This window comes from Pelodiscus sinensis, chromosome 31 (genome assembly GCF_049634645.1).
Source record: "Pelodiscus sinensis isolate JC-2024 chromosome 31, ASM4963464v1, whole genome shotgun sequence".
NCBI lineage: Eukaryota > Metazoa > Chordata > Testudines > Trionychidae > Pelodiscus > Pelodiscus sinensis.
In genome coordinates, this window is record NC_134741.1 from 8,790,621 (window position 1) to 8,804,351 (window position 13,731).

At 52.1% G+C, this 13,731-nt stretch overlaps 2 protein-coding genes and 5 non-coding genes across 7 annotated transcripts in view; 5 read left to right on the plus strand and 2 right to left on the minus strand.

The window, feature by feature from the left end:
- The window catches only part of LOC142821523 (zinc finger protein RFP-like), a 219,526-nt gene that overhangs the window by 32,478 nt on the left and 173,317 nt on the right, over positions 1 to 13,731 (minus strand). The gene's annotated exons all lie outside the window — the stretch shown is intronic.
- The window catches only part of LOC142821545 (uncharacterized), a 79,271-nt gene that overhangs the window by 16,284 nt on the left and 49,256 nt on the right, over positions 1 to 13,731 (plus strand).
- Positions 895 to 968, plus strand: TRNAT-AGU (transfer RNA threonine (anticodon AGU)). The gene has a single exon. It is a non-coding gene; the product is annotated as a tRNA-Thr (tRNA).
- TRNAS-UGA (transfer RNA serine (anticodon UGA)) lies at positions 2,819 to 2,900 on the minus strand. The gene has a single exon. It is a non-coding gene; the product is annotated as a tRNA-Ser (tRNA).
- TRNAC-GCA (transfer RNA cysteine (anticodon GCA)) lies at positions 5,488 to 5,559 on the plus strand. The gene has a single exon. It is a non-coding gene; the product is annotated as a tRNA-Cys (tRNA).
- TRNAI-UAU (transfer RNA isoleucine (anticodon UAU)) lies at positions 11,706 to 11,799 on the plus strand. Its single transcript has 2 exons — positions 11,706 to 11,743; positions 11,764 to 11,799. It is a non-coding gene; the product is annotated as a tRNA-Ile (tRNA).
- On the plus strand, positions 13,569 to 13,642 carry TRNAT-AGU (transfer RNA threonine (anticodon AGU)). Its single transcript has one exon. It is a non-coding gene; the product is annotated as a tRNA-Thr (tRNA).

The window sequence follows — 13,731 nt, forward strand, 5'->3', positions numbered from 1 at the left end:
TTACCTGCCCCCGCAAGGGGCAGGGACTGGGCTGGGGGCACTGTCCTGGGAGAGGTTCCTACATCGCACTGGCCCTGCGGGAGATTCCCCCTCCTGGCAGGTGGCACTGGGGGAGCTCTGAGACTCCAGGGCAAAGGCCTCCAGCCCCCCAGTCCCTGGGATTAGGAGGCCCTGGAACCAGGTCCCCTGGAGTAGCATTGTGGCCGGGGGCTCTGACCCACAGGGGGGGCTAGCCCCAGAGCCCAGGGCCTAAGCTTGCCCAGGCTCACGCCAAGGGGCTTTCTGTGGTGCCGGGCGGGGGAGGGAGGCCAGGCCCAGGTCGGTGGGCGAAGGGGCAGCGCCTGCCAGGGCAGCAAGGGGAGCTGCAGGGAGCAAGACGCGGCGTTTCTGCCTGGTGTCACTCAAGGGTCCTTCTGTGCGTAAAGCGCCTGTGACACCCCTGTGCTGCTGGGTTCTCCTGCCCCTCCTCTGGGAGGCTGTCCCCCTCGGGGGGGCTCTTGCCCTGGCACTCATGGAAGGGCCACCTGGGCAAAGCAGCCTGCTCCAGGCACCTTCCATAGCTCAGCTGGCAGAGCAGAAGCCTGTAGCGGGTGCTTGGCAAGTGCCCTTAGGTGGCTGGTTCAACTCCAGCTGAAAGGAGAGATTCTTCTTCCTCCCCCTGGCTGCAGTCCCAGCCTTAGGGCCAAGTGGCTGCCTTGGGTCTGTCCCTTTGGGGCCTGGTGCTACAATTGACAAAAAGGTTTTGGGTACCAGCTGCTGATGAAATGTCTTGGGCTGCGCAGGCCTTGAGTCATGGCAAGAGCTGGAGGGGAATGGGGAACGGCTGCATGTTGGAATGGGAAGGGGGTGTCTGGCACCATAAAGTAGAAAATTTTTAAGGTTGCTTTCAAGGATGGCACCATGGCTTAGTTGGCTAAAGCACCTGCCTAGTAAGTAGGAGATCCTGGGTTCAACTCCCAGTGGTGCCTTGTTGCTAGCCCGAGGTGTCTTTTCTTCCCATAATTCTTCAACATGTATCTGGAGTTGGTTTTACCTTCAGTTGAGCTTGGTGGTGCGCTCACAGTGGGAGTAGGATAGTAGCAAAGAGCAGGAGGTGCCCTAGGGATTTGATTTAATGAGGCTTAGCTAGACTGACTAAATCAAGCTCTGGAAGATGGATTGCAGCAGCCATCTCTACCTGAGTGAAGACATGGCCTAATGGTGCAATTAGTTAAATGCCGACACTAACAGCCCCACTGCTGGTAACTCACAGAGGCTACATCTACACTACAAGTTTTCTCCTTAAAAAATATGTTAATGAGGGACTCAATTGCATGAGTCACCATCTCATTTGCATATTTTCTGCCAATGGGATTGTTGTGCAAAAACAAGCAGTGTGAACATTTTTTTGCACAAAACCCCTTTTTTCACAAGATTCTTATGCCCCCCAAAAGAGGTATCCTGATCTTGCAGAAAAAGGGGGTTTTGCACAAAAAGAAAACTTCCATACAGCTTGTTTTTGCACAACAACCCCAGTGCAAAATCAGTTTGCCAGAAAATATGCAAATAAGATCATGACTCATGCAAAAGAGACCCTCATTAGCATCTTTTTGGCTGAGAAAAAAATTTATAGTGTAGACATAGCCGGAGATTCTGGTGCTGATCATGCAATAGAAGCACATTATGTTTAAACAGCTGCCGTATGAATGCACCTGAAAGTCACAAGGATCAATGATCTGTGTGAAAGGCAGGTGGCCAATAATTAGAGCCCCAAGTATGTTGTGTGCACAAGGGAAGGTAGGAATGTGCACCAGGCAGTGTGATAACGGTGTTTACTGTATGTTTGTAACAGGCTCCTGCCCATCTCCGGTAGATTTGGGCAACTCCTCCACCAATTGCAATACACACTAGGCCGTTCCTCCCCAGCTGGGTGTGGTTCTTGTTCTTCTGCACAGCACAGCCCGTGGAGATCAAGGACCTGCCATTGGGCTTCCAAATCACACCCTTGTTGAATGGATGGAAACAGAAACCAGACTCACAGCAGGTTAGCGCTGGTTTCAACTGAGGGATGGTTTTGCCTGGTTTATGTGCATTGGCACAGGACAGCAGTAAGGATTCGTTTCATTTAAAGAATCAAAAATCCAGAAACCTAGAATGTAATGGAATTGGAGAAATAAATGTTTCCATTGAATGGTCAGTTGGATTTGAAGTAACGCTCATATAATTTGTAGCCAAACACTCTACTACTGAGCTACACTCCCCGATGTTTGCACTGTTAGGAGCTGACAGAAGAGGAACAAGAGGCTTTTGTAGCCCATACACCTCAGGTAGGACGGACCCTCACTGACCCCAGATTGTGACTGGTCCTAACAAGGGATTTGCCCTGAAAGCAGCAGAGCTGGGGCAGGACGGAGAGTCCTGAGATGAAGCTGCTGGAGGGAAGGCAGGAGAGCAGTGTGTCCTAGTTGTCCAAGACACCAGCTCTAGGTCTCTTACGGTGAAATCTGCTGCTGCCACTTTGCCCCCTCTGCCTCTCACTGACATTCATGGGTGTTCTTTTGTGCTGCCCCATCTCTGTTCCCCACATGAACAACTCGGCTCCCTGGGCCTGTCTCCATCACTTCTGCCTCTGCCAGATGAAGGGAGGCCGCTGGGCCCAGCATCTTTCTACCCAACCAGGGCTAGCTTTTGGAGAGAGCACCCTGCAATCCATGTTCTCTCCTGCTTTTGTAGCCCCTGTTGCCTTCTACAGGTTTCCTTTCTGATGGAACAGGCATGTTCTTCTCAGGGTTTGGGTACCATGTTGCCCTAGGAAGGGGTATGGCCAAAACACAGGCCTCGCTGTGAGCAGGATTTGAAACTGCGCAGGGACACCCTATTGGATTTCAAGTCCAACGCCTTAACCACTCGACCATCACAGCTGTGAGAAAAAAAATGAGCCTGGGAAACTGGTAAATAATCTCAGTGTCCAGGCCTGACGTCACCTGACCCACAGAATTCACACAGCAAACCATTTCAACGGTCATGCAGAGGGTCCTGGCCGTTCTGGTCTGAGGCTGGCTTGGAGGTGAGTTCTGCTTCCAGGTCTTCCCTCCTTCTTCTTCCTTCCTTTTCCTTTTCCTCCTTCTTCCTCTTCTCTTTTCCTCTTTTCCTTCTTCTCCCTGGTCTCCTTCTTGGACCCCAGTTTATAGAGTGAAAATTGAGTCCTGCTTAACCAATTCTTTTAATATGATTTTACTAACCAAAGAGAACATACTATTATGATTTACCTAACCAATCATACTCCATCACCTTTGATTTTCCCCCAGCAAAATTAATTATACAGCAGACAGAAACAGTCACAATCCAGACAGTGATCACACAGACAAACAATAGGAAAGTGAGGACAAGAATCATAGAATGCCGATTGCACAAACACAACTATCGATAAGCAGTTTTTTGCCAGACAAAATGCTGTTAACTAAGTTTTCTCTACCCATCCTGAGATCCGTTTCTTACTTGGTGACAGTGGGTGTCATTAGAATCAGACCCCCTTGTCACTGTCTAGTGTGACGCTATTTAAATAGCATTTAGATTGAATGTGACTCTATACTTTACAGCTCATTGCTGCCGCTCTTCAGTCTGGCTACAGAAGAAGGCTTTAGTTTAGGCTCACCAAATAGCTTCAAGCCTTGCAAGAGGACTATAGAAAAACCATATTGTTACAGGTAGCAGGACCCCAAGCACACAAAATACAACTGCAAAGGGACATGAACCCTCAATCTTCTGATTCAAAGTCAAATGCGTTATCCATTAGGCCACACAGTGTTAGCAATGGATATCTTGACATGTGTAAGTAGGGAGTAGCCTAGAGAGTCCATCCGGTTTTATTATTTTTCTTGTGTGAGGACTTAGAAATCATGTCTGAACTGGTGAATTATTTTTAATTGGTGTAACTAAGGATTGCAGCCCAGGGATTTTTCCTGAGTCTATGTCACTTCATGGCTATCTACCACCTAGGCTATCTCTATACTGCACCTCTCTTCCACAAAAGCGTATGGAAATGAAGCGCTGATTATCATATTGCCATGCTTTAGTTGCATAATTAATTAAGGTCCATTTTTGCACAAAAAGTAGCTGTGTAGACTGGGGCTCTTCCTGCCTCCTGCTTCCCCTGACTCCAGTTTGGCCCTGGGCCTCTTCACTTTAAGGGCTTGCTGATGGTCCCATGCGCTGTGACTAGACTGCATCCCTTTTCCATAAAAGGGATACAAATTAGACACATCGCAATTGCAAACGAAGCAGGGATTTAAATCCCCCCTGCTTCATTTGCATAAAAATGGCAGCCGCTTTTTTCCGGCTCGGAGCTTTGCCAGAAAAAAGCGCCAGTCTAGACGCGGATCTTTCGGAAAATAAAGCCTTTTCCGAAAGATCCCTTATTCCTCAAATTCCTGAGCCTCCAACACTCCAATCCATATTTTCTTACAGGTACTGTCCTATTATAACCCCTCCCTCAACTTCTTGCCTTGAGTCTTACCCCGTCCAAGGGGTGGTGCCCAATAGAATAGGCCCTGTGAGAAATGTGTCACTTTCACGCCTGGGAGCAGCTCAGTCAGGCAAAGGGGCTGCCTGGGGCAGGACATTAGCCCTGGAGGGCAGGGGTGGGTGTGGCAGTGACATCACAAGGGCCTTTTGCAGCCCCTCAGCTTATTGGCTAAAGGAGGCTGGGAGGTGGTGACCTCACAGAGAGTCCATGACAATGGCCAGGTGGGACAGGCTGCAGGGCAGGGGCCATCTCAGAGCCCCCCCATGGCTTTGCTGCAGGGAGTCTCCTTGAGAGTTGCCCTTGTGGCCTTTTTGGAGCCTTCTCTTCTCTCACAACTAACTGACCTAGAAGGCCAACATTGCTGTGGAGAAGAGAAGAGCCTCCCAGAAGGCCCCTGCTAATGTAGCTTTGCATGCATGAGATAGTGGGATTGGTGCCCACATTCTCCACTAAGGGGGAAAATCCCAATTTTTCTTTTTATTGTCAGAGCCAGCCAGGGGGCTAAGTGGCTCCAGTAGCCCTCCTGGGCCAGACAGTGGCAGGAGCACTGGAGGCAGGTTGCAGGTGGGGCAGAATAAGCTCCCCTGGAAAAGTGCTGCCTTTGCACATGAGAGGAAGCAGGATTCACTCCCATCTTCTCCCACCTGCTCGCTGGTGCTGAGGGGCCCGCCCCTTTCCTGCTGCCCCAACTCTTATTCCCACAATGCTCCTTATACCATGGTACCTACAGCTGACACCCAAGGGTGGCACCTGGGGCTCTCAGCTCTCAGGTTGGCCTCTGTTCTCCTGGCTTCCCTCCATCCCCTCCATCGCTCAGGACTCTCTGTCCTGCCCCAGCTCTGCTGCTTTCAGGGCAAATCCCTTGTTAGGACCAGTCACAATCTGGGGTCAGTGAGAGTTCATCCCATCTGAGATGTGTGTTACATGAAAGCCTCTTGTTCCGGGCCCAGTTCCCAACACTGGTTGCAGATGTCTACTTTCATGGGGGTGTAGCTCAGTGGCAGAGTGTTTGACTGCAGATCAAGTGGTCCTTGGTTCAACTCCAAGTGTCCCCTTGGAGGAAATTTCCTTCGCTTGGTAATATTCTCCTTTCCAGTTCCATCACACACTGGCTTTACCTTGCTTGACATTAATAAGAATCCTTAATGCAGAGCTACTCAACTTTGGAAGCCCCAGGGTCCACAATGAATGGCATTTAACCAGGATGGACAGGGCAGGTGTCCCTACCTGATGTATTCCAGAAGCTGGGAATGGGCGATGGGAGGGATCATGTAATAATTGTCTGTGCTGAGGATTGCCTTGGGAGAATGAACTTGGCTGCTGTTGTGAGACAGGATCCTGAGCTAGCTGGACAACTGGCATGACTCAGTCTGGTTGCTTTGATGTTCTGTTTGGCTGTTCTTGTCCCCTCTGGGCAAGGGAGAATGGACCCTCCCCCCAATCCTGAAGTGGACAGAAAATGGCCTGTGAAAGACTAGTGTAGGTAAGGAAAGGGGCTTATTTTATGTCTCCCTGATGTTCTAGTGGTTAGGCTCCAGCACTCTCACGTCTGTGGCCTGTGTTCAATTCCCAGTCAGGGAAACCAGCCTGAACTTTCACATAACAACGGCCTAGTCATTTTTCTCACCTCATTACCACATGTTACAGCAGCTGTGACCCAAGAGGTTACTTCAGGCTCCTTTCCCCCCTCTCCCTCACTGCTAAGACAGCACTTGCCATTTTTAGAAGGGGCAGAGCTGGGTGACTCAAACTGCCCCTCCCCCCTCCTGCATGGGCAGCGCTACAGGAAGCTCCGTGGCACACACAGCACTAGCCCAGTGGGGCTGGGTGGGGAAAGCGCTGGGGGCTGGCGGCGGATGGAGTGGTGGTTCGCATGGCAGCCGTCTAAGCAGTTAGGCTGGGTTTATGGATGTTCTTTCCTGCTGCCCTGTCTCTGTTCTCTGACTCGCCCCTTTCCCATCCCCTGGCCCTGCCCGTCTCTGACTCCTGCCTGGCTGCCTCCCGCACAGGCGGAGCTCAGGGGCCGGGCTGGTGACCTGCTCCACCGACACCTCCCGTCAGTCTGCTCCATCACTCAGTGCATGCCAGGGAGCTGAGCGATTGTGCCCTTGAGTGGCATTCTCAGCCAGCCAATCAGCTTTGTGAGGAGGATCATGGAGGCCGGGCAAAGAGCTCTCTTGTTAGGCCAGCAAGGAAGCAGCCAAGGCCACACCCCCAGGGAGCCGGCTAGAGACCATATGGAGGGAGCCACTGCCTCTCCCCTGTGTAGCAGGCACTTTCACAGGAGGCAACTCTGCCCCCTGGGGCCTGTCTCCACCGCTTCTGTCACTGCCAGGCAATGGGAGACTGAGTCCCAGCAGCTTCCTCCCCCAGCATGGCTGGCCTTTGGGGAGACAAAGTAGGAAGAGGGAGGGGTCATTGGAGACATTTAGCCCCCTGGCTGGCTCTGTGTGAGAAGAAAATGGGGATTTGCCCCATTAGTGGAGAATGTGGGCATTGATCCCACTGCCTCTCACATGCTAAGCGAGCACTCTACCACTTGAGCTAATTCCCCTGTTGTATCAACATGGCCCCTCTTGGAGGCTCTTCCCTTCTCCACAGGGACGTCTGTCTTCTAGGTCAGTTAGTCCTGGGAAAGGGAAAGGCTCCAAGGAGGCTCCTCCTCACACTCGTGCTTGTGACCCTCATTCTCTCTCTGGCCTCAAGGGCAGGTCTCCAGAAGGAGACTCCCTGCAGCAAAGCCATGGGGGGGGGGGGGGCTCTGAGACTCCCTGCAGCAAAGTCATGGGGGGCTCTGAGACTCCCTGCAGCAAAGTCTCTGAGGTTTCCTCTGCCCTGCAGCCTGTCCCACCTGGCCATTGTCATGGACTCTCTGTGAGGTCATCACCGCCCTACTTCCTTTAGCCAATAAGCTGAGGTGATACAAAAGGCCCTTGTGATGTCACTGCTACACCCACCCCTGCCCTCCAGGGCTAATGTCCTGCCCCAGGCAGCCCCTTTGCATGGCTGAGCTGCTCCCAGGGGTGAAAGTGACACATTTCTTACAGGGACTGTTCTATTGGGCACCACCCCTTGGGCCAGGGGGGAGATTCAAGGCGGGAAGTTGGGGGAGGGGTTGTGATAGGACAGTACCTGTAAGAAATTAAAGTGTGGATTGGAGTGTGGGAGGCTCAAGGCAGGGATTTGGGGAGCGTGTGAGAGTGGTGAGGGCATCAGGGCAGAGGTGAGGATGTGCAAGGGTACCGAAGTTAGGACACAGGATTAGTGATGTGGGGAGAGGTGCTTGGGGCTGGGATTGAGTGTTGAGGGGATCAATGGGACTAGAATCCTGCTCTGAGCTCCCTGAGGCCCTTTTACACACAAGGGCTTTCTCTGCAGCGCACTGAGGCAAGGAACCCCTGAGCCAGGGACATGAAATATCCGTAGTGTGGACGCTCCACTGCTGCTATTTCAAACACACTCCTCCCCAGAGCCACTGAAAATCATTACTCCCCAGCGCTTCCTGGGGCTCCAAATCGACACAGAGCACGTCCCCATTAGATCGCTGGCAGAGGGGCCACTGACAGTCAGGAGAACTGAGGGGTTTTCTGATGGCGGCAAACCTCTTTCTATGAGGAAGAAGCCGTTTTTCTAAAGAAGCGTTTTCGGGGAAAGGCGAGTGTGGACATGGAAGAGGGAGTTCTTTGCAAAGAAGAGGCCTTCGGGAAATAGCACAGGTGCCCGGGTGGCCACTCTAGCCACAGTAATCACAACTGAAATTCAAGACAGCGTCCATCAACGTGGACATTACCGTTCCAAAAAGCAGCTCAGTTTTTCAGTGCACTTTTGCTGTGTAGACGTTCTCTTTCTAAATAAGCTTTTCCAGAAGATCTCTTCCAGAGGCCATATGTTTGCTCCACCTCCATTTTCACTGGCTTGTCTGTGAGCACACAGCCCCCTTGCACAAAGACTTGTGGGCCCTGGTGACCAGACTTTTTGTCTTTCCTTGTTCCCAGACTCAAGGGGATGCCTGTTCTGTGGGAGCAGATGCTAAAGTGACTTTAGTGCAATTTGAACCTACAGCCTTTACCTGACTGGCCTGGAACCCACTGAGCACTGCAGTGTAGAAATCCAACAGGCTTTTCCTTCTGCCAAAGAACCCCACCTGCTAGATGAGCCCACATCTCTTCTCTGTGTCTGATGGGGGAGGGGTCACAAGTCCCTTAGCCTCCTGGCTGGCTCTGCCTGTGAAAAAAAGGAAGATGCCCTGGAGAATTAGGTTATGGATCCCACATGCAAAGTGAGCACTCCCCTGGGATTAGACATTTATTCTAGGCCACCCATCTCACTCCAGAGCCCACAGCATCCCCGCAGCTGCCGCCGGCTCTCCTCTGAAAGGGCCACTAGCCATTCCCTTTGCTGTTGGCTGGTTCATTCAGCCACTTAGCAGTTGGGGCTAATAGCATTAAGTTGTTGGGCTCAATCCCCTTGGTGAGTTGGTGTTTCTCAGCCAGTCGTCTGGTCTTCAGTCTAATGCCCTCCCAACTGAGCTACTCTGGCTGCTACAAGCAGGCCTCTCTGGAAGAGGGGGAGGGGGACAGAGCTAATCAGATTAAGATAATTTGTCAGTGCCAAATTGTGCCTGAGAAACCTGACATGACGATCAAACACAAGAATAACTCGAGGGCTATGTCTACACTTGAGGTTTCCTGTGCAAGCAAGAAAACATCCACGCTGCCATGTGCCAGCTGTGCTTTTGCGCAAGAGCGCCCATGGCAGTGTGGATGCGCAGCGGCAAGGATAGCCCCACATTACTGAGTGGGGGCTGGAGCCAATTCTGGGTTGTCTCCTTCAACAACCAAACTGAACCAATGGATCTTGTGCAGACCTGACTGTGCGCTGGGCTAGTGCTGTGTGTGCCACAGAGCTTCCTGCAGGGCTGCCCACATGGGAGAGGGGAGGGGCAGTTTGAGTCACCCAGTTCTGCCCCTTCTGAAGGGCTTGTGAAAATGGCAGGCGCTGCCTTGGCAGTGAGGGAGAGGTGGGAAAGGGGCCCTGAGTGAACCTCTTGGGTCACAGCTGCTGTAACAATGAGGTAAGATGAAAGAGGGGGCAGCTGTCATATGAAGAGGGAGGCTGGTTTCCCTGACTGGGAATTGAACCCAGGCATTAACAGTGAAAGTGTTGAATCCCAGCCACTAGACCACCAGGGAGACATGAAGATGCTTCTTTCCTTACCTACACTAGCCCTTCACAGGCCACTTTCTGGCAGTGAAGGACTCAGCACATGGGTCAGTGGGTGGGGCAGGGAACTGGGAGTAGATCTTGGCTCTAACTCACTAAGTCATCTTGGCCTGTTCAGTGAATCTCTCCCTGGCTCTATGGCCGTGTCTGTACAGCAGGGACAGCAACACTCACAGCCCCACAGGAGGGCCCCTGGCCTAGCAACATGGCCCCCTGAGCAGCCTCTGATGTTCCCTGCTTGAGCCCCAGAACCAGCCCTGAGTGACAGGGGCAGAGCGGGAGCAGCTCACACATGCCAAGGGGCTGGCCAGGGGCAGGACATGAGCCTGCCAGGCAGCAGTGACATCACAAGGGCCTTGTGCAGCACCTCAGCTCATTGGCTGGGAGGCAGTGACCTCACAGAGGGACCATGGCAACGGTCAGGTGGGACAGGCTGCAGGGCTGGGGCATCTCAGAGACCCCCATGGCCTGGCCGCCTGGAATCTCCTTTGTGAGGTTTCCCCTTGAGGGCAGAAGGGATTGAGGGTCCCAGCTGGGAGTGTCTCTGGAGATTTCCCCTTTCCCCAGGCTGCAGTGGGAGGGGCTGGGGCAGGCAGGGGTACAGGAGGGGCTGGCACTGAATTGAAGAGAGATCTGGGTGAAGCAAGAGGAAAGGCTGCAAACACCGGATGAAAATGGGATTTAGACCCATGCATGCAGAGCACAATGGATTAGCAGTCCAGCGCCTTAACCACTCAGCCACCTCATCTGAGCTGTTGCTAGTTACCCAAAGCCTGCACTGCTAGGAACCTTTCTGCCACTCGCAGGCTGGCCAGGGACACCCAGGGTGGGAAGGTTTTGGCTTTTCACAATGTTCCCTGGGCTGTTGTACAAAGCTCAGTGCTGGTAGCAAACCCAAACACCCCTTGGCTACATCTGCCCGGTAGGCTATTACACAATATAATATAGAAGAGTTATCTCAAGTAAGAGCTGCAGGAGGAATAACTTGCAATTGCCCTAGAGAGGGGTTATTTTAAAATAGCAGCAGTGAAGCATCTACAGGTGCCTTATTTTGAAATAGCTAATTTGGAACAGGATTTATTCTTCATAGAATGAGGTTTGCAGAAGTTGGAATAAGCCGTCTGTTACTTCAGAATTATTTCAAAATAACGGAATTGCTGTGTAGACTCTGGGGGCTTGTGCCTATGACATGGCTGTCCGAGAGGCAGGAGGCGCTCGATCTTAACCAAATGGACGAGGAGCAACGCTTTACGGCAAAAAACACGAGAACATCTCTTGGGCTGGATCCCCAGGTCACTCTGAGTGCCCGTAGCCACTTCCCTGCCTCTCCCTTCGCTGCTCTTGAACTTAGCTCAAGAGGCAAGAAGCTGCACTCTCCCACCCAGAAACCTCTGGGACTTCTCTCCTGCCCAGCTCTTCACGTCACAGAGAGTGCAAGGCAGCTGCTACCCCCCATCACCACTCCTGATCCTGTCCAAATGGCCAAGAAGTTATGCTTTACCCCAAACCACGCAGGCACCCTCTCACCTACAGCACAAAGGTGCAGGCATGGGTGGTATAGTGGTGAGCATAGCTCCCTTCCAAGCAGTTGACCTGCGTTCAGTTGCCAACCAGTGCACTCTGAGGAGGAAGCAGATGAGCTCCTCAGGGAGGTTTCTCTTTAACCCCCCCCAAAACAGGCCTGAGTGGGTGCTGCATCTGCAGGCTGCCTTGCACTGCTTCCCATCCTCTCCTGGAGGCAGGAAGCCCTCGATCGTAGCCAAACTGCCCAGAAGCAAAGCTTTATGGCAGAAAACCTGAGCACAGCTATTCGTCCGGATCCCTGGGCCACGCAGAGCATCCGGCAGCCGCTTCTCTGACTCTCCCTTCGCCTCTCTCATCCTTCGGAACTGAGCTTCCAGCCCCACTTGTTCAATTCCACTTTGTGCTTCTTGACTATTTCAATCTAAGGACTTTGAAGAAACATTTTTTGAGACCTGCTCCAGTGGCGCAATGGGTCAGCGCACAGTACTTATAAGGCAGTGCTTGTGGGAGACATGCTGAGGTTGTGAGTTCAAGCCTCACCTGGAGCAGTGGTTTTTAGTCCCCGCTGGGCTGGCCCCTTCCAGTGAACGCTGGGGGAGCTCAGAGGAGGGTCTTTGTTGCCCATTTTCTTCCCCCCGCCCCCATCAGCAGCCACCGTCCCTTTCAGCCACTGGAGAAGCTCATGAACAGAGACAAGCTACTTTGTTCCATTTCCCGCTTCTTTCCCCAGTCCGACCCAATAGCTGAAAGGGGCTGCGGCTGCTGACGGGGGTGGGGAAGATGGGCAACAAGACCCTGGCAGAAAGCGGGTCAAGGGTCCAACCTTCTCTGTGCCACTTGGCCTCAGATCCTGCCCACCCAATATTCACTGTGATGAGGCCATAATATGTGCAGTGGGAATTTTCACTGATCCATCCTCTGGGGTGGAATCCCAGCTCCCCCAGCGTTCACTGCAAGGCATGGGGTCCCAAGCTGGGGAGCCTGAAGAAATTCCAGGGGGGGCATTAGGTGACTCAGCCCTTCCCCCCATCACGTTCTTTTTTTTTTTTGTGCTATTTTGGAGGGGGGCATGAGGGTTTTTTAAAAATCAAAAAGGAGGGGGCATGATGCCAAAGACTCTGGGAACCAATGCAAGGGTGCAACACAGCAGGGACTAACAACCACTGCTCCAGGTGAGGTTTGAACTCACAGGACTCAATTTTCACTATATAAACTGGGGTCCAAGAAGGAGACCAGCAAGAAGAAGGAAAAGGGGAAAAGAGAAGTGGAAGAAACACTCCCCTGCAACCAGAACTCCTCTGCACAACTCTGAGTACAGAAACAAGCTACCCAAGCCCCCTGGCTCAGAGTAGAACATGCCTGTCCCATCTGAAAGGGACCTCCAGAGCCTGTGTCTCTACCTGCCTTTGAACTAAGGACTTGCTGCATGTTAAAAAAAGACAATGACCACAGCACCACAGAGGGTTTTCTTGCCTACACTTAAACTTGGGAAACTATTCTGTTACTAACCCTTTGGCCAACTCTGATTGCTGCGGGGTTAAGGAATTCTCTCTTGTTAATTCTGTGCCCTCAGGAAGGGACCAAACCAAAGGAGGCCGGCCTCCCCGGGGTCTCTGTTGAAGCAAAAGGTCCTCTCTGGTTTGGCGGCTAATAAACAGCTTTATTGCTCAATAAGGCACAAAGTGAGCCAAACGTGTTCCCAGCAGAGCCGGGCCCAGTAAGGCTGCTAATACAATCAACCCTAGTATCTTTATACCCTTAACCAAACAGTCTGACGTCAGGGCATCCAATTACAGAAATCATCAATGAAACTTAGAAAAGTGAACCCGTTCTCAGCAAGATAGAGGGCAGGTGCGAGGGAGTGAAGCGTCTCACTCAACCAGCTCAATTAACACATTCCAATAGCCCATCCTCTAGGCCTCTCACTCCGCATGACAGAAAGTTCACTCTGGTCTATGTGCAGAAGCAAGAAGCTGAAATGGTTTCTGTTATACAAGATGGCTTCTAGCTAAATGTGAAATGGTTTCCACAACTCCAACCCAGACCCTGAGACACAGGGGTTTACAAGCCAGATGATCAATGTTTGCTGCATTTCTCCCTCTCCCAACTGTGCCAAACCTCAAGGCCAACTCTACAGTCCCAGCAGCTGGGGGAGATGTGCATGTTAGAGCCTCTGCCCACTGAGCTGTAGCCTTCTGTGCCCAGGGAGCCAGCCATTGCCAGGGCAAGAGGGAAATGGGGAATGGCTGCACTTTGGGAGTCAAAGGTGTTGTCTGGGACCATAAAATAGAACAGTTTTACCAAGTAGTCTCCAGAGGGCACCATGGCTTAGCTGGCTAAAGCACCTGTCTAGTAAACAGGAGATCCTGGGTTCAACTCCCAGTGGTGCCTTGTTTCAGCCTTTGCTCACATTTTCCTAGCTCCTTCTGGGACACAGAAGAGGCCTCCCCTGGCCACCCATGGAGATGCTGGTTCAGGAA